The following is a 2,735-nucleotide window of genomic DNA, read 5'->3' as shown; positions in this document are numbered from 1 at the left end:
TAGGTGGTTTAAAAATGAATGAATTAAAATCAATTTCAAAAGCATTTATGACATCAGAGCGAATTGCCTAAGTTCTAAGCCCATTTGGTATACAACTGGCCTTGGGTCTTCGGTCTTGCTGACTTTAATCACTGCAGAGGCATGAGCAGTGAGAGTGATGCTGCAGATTTGCTCATCATTTAGCAAAAAACCCAACTGGCTAATTCTGCTCTGATAAGAAGACTTATCAGATTATGCACTAAATACAAATTATTAATAAATGACTCTGATAGCCTGGTTGCTCAGCAAGAGTCAACAAGGGCTGAATCTTGATGTAATTAGTAATGAGAATTAAACATTAACCTTAAATATAATGACAGAGATCTACCAAAAGGCCCTGCAAAACAACAAATAAACAAACTCGAGGTCCTAGGTTGTTGTTTATGTTTATATATTATAAAATCAAATTAACCTTTGGCTAATGGAATTTCTGATGCCCTGCCCACCTTCTTGACCCACTTAATTTTAGACATATTTTTCTGAGAATGGGAGAGGTGGATATTTTTTACAAGGTTCGCGTTTATTCTAGTTATTGTGGGATTGTATACTGATGTTTTGAGAACCTACTTATTTGTGGGCATCACTCATCTTCGCAAAGGTGATGTGAGGTGGTTTCTAGGGGATTTAATTGAATTCAGGTGTCTGATTTATGTTCCTGATGAAAGATTTCAGGTCTAGTGAAATCTTAGATATTTATACCTGTTTTTTGGGCTTTTAGGCCCTTGGGATTATTCTAAACCTAGAATAAGTGGTAACAATAACATTTATAAGGCAACGAAGGTAGATAGAAAGTAAATTTTTTGAAATTGGAAATTGATATCATTGGTGTTTCATATCATTGATAGTAGAGAATGTGTAAGTGTTGCTAATGAATAATTTGAATGTAAAAGCAGCAAAAAATTTGGAAGCATTAATAGAATAAAAGGTGAAACAACTAAAATATATGACACTAACTCTTTCTCATTAAATCCCTGAAATGAACACTTAAATGAGATATGAATGGGTAATCGGTGTCAAATAAAACTTTTTTATTTGATAAATATTTGATGAGTAACTACTACATGCCAGGAACTGTACTTTTTGTTAATGATACAAGAGCCAACACACAACCATACCTCATGAAGCTTACTACTGTACCACAATCTAGTTATGGAAATTCACTCATTTTATTAAACAAATATTTATGGGTGTCCTCTATTAGCCAGACATTATTCTAGGCACTGGTGGTAAAGCAGTGAACAAAACAGACTAAACTCTTTAATAACTTTGAGCTTACATTCTAGTTGTGGGGGAAAGACCCGGAAACTGCCTTACATCATAGTAAGTGCTAAGGTAGAGCAAACACAGAGAGCTGCGGGAACACATAGGATGGGTCTCTAACCTCCCCCTGATGCTGGGTGAGTTTGGGGAGGGGTATTTGTTAAGGAAGGTTCTCAAGTGAGTGACGTTTAAGCTGATACCTGAAGGATATGTACACACTAGGTGGCAGAAGGGAAGTGTGCCGTGAGTGGATAAAATATGAGTTTGAGCCAGAAGGAACTGCCTGGGTCCAGACTTGGAGGCAAAAGATAGCATGGTAGTATTTAGGACTGGAAAAAGTCAAATGCAGCCAGACATTGGGGTGAGAGGAGAAGAGCAGCCAGAGGTGAACAGAAAGGCTGACAGAGCCTATTAAAGAGTTTCGATTTTATCCTAAGAGCAAAGGGAAACAGGTTTTAAGTGGAAAAGCCACTTGCTGAAATTTGCCTCCAGAGAATCCCAGAAGCCCAGCAAACTGACAGCTGCTTCCACTGACCCCTGTGGCCATAGCCTCTGGGAAGGGCCAGACAAACCTTTCTTTACTGAAACAGCCTGTGCCTAAGGCCAGAGCAACTCTTTCGTCTTCTCCTGTGCTGTCCGACCAAGATGTCTCTGTCTGAGGACATTCGTTCTTCAGTCTTCCCTTGCAATCTCATGTCCACACTTCCATTCTTTCAGCGCGTGTTATGACGTGCCTACCCCATGCCAGGAACTGTCTTAGGTGCTCCTCTCTTGGAACTCCCATTCTAGTAGACCATGGCATTCTGTGTAAGAAACAAAAGATTATGGAAAAAAATCATTCCGATTCGCATTTACTATTTATCCAGTGCTAGCTGCTTGTCAGACATTGTTTAGCTGCTTCTTATCTTATCTCATTTTTTAGCTTTCTCCTACTTGAACACAATTTATATACCAGGTGCTATGTTAGGTTTTATAGATATTTTCTCAGTTAACACTTACACAAATCTTAGGAAATAGATTTTCTCATTTCAATTCTATAGATGAGGAGTGAAACACAGAGTTGAAGTAATATGCCTACATTCACAGTGATAATTAAGGGGCACATCTTGAATTTGAACCTCACATTTTTCTATTCTAACAGTGTTCCATCACTGTTGTCAATTCAGTTCTTTAATTAAACTTAAGCGAGAGCATTAGAATTTTTCTGCAATTCCTGTCACAATGAAAGACATACCAAAGGGTGTGGGCCTGATCTATGTTTCTGATGAAAGATTTTAAGTCAAGTGTTAGAGATATTAATACCTGTTTTGGGGGCTTGATGGCTCTTAGTGGGTTTATTAAGTGGTAACAATAACATTATTAAAACAATGAAGGCACCAGTATTTAGATGGCACCACAACTCCTAATATTCTTAATATTAACAATATTTAGATGGC

General features: G+C 37.8%; 1 protein-coding gene across 1 annotated transcript in view; it reads left to right on the top strand.

Moving 5' to 3' along the window:
* Nucleotides 1–2,735, top strand: part of UNC79 (unc-79 homolog (C. elegans)) — a 237,920-nt gene that overhangs the window by 39,659 nt on the left and 195,526 nt on the right. The gene's annotated exons all lie outside the window — the stretch shown is intronic.

The sequence above is a fragment of the Propithecus coquereli genome, unplaced genomic scaffold, assembly GCF_000956105.1.
Source record: "Propithecus coquereli isolate 6110/MARCELLA unplaced genomic scaffold, Pcoq_1.0 Scaffold468, whole genome shotgun sequence".
Classification (NCBI taxonomy): Eukaryota; Metazoa; Chordata; class Mammalia; order Primates; family Indriidae; genus Propithecus; species Propithecus coquereli.
Note: the sequence above shows the minus strand (reverse complement) of the source record. Positions and strands in the feature narration are given on the sequence as shown.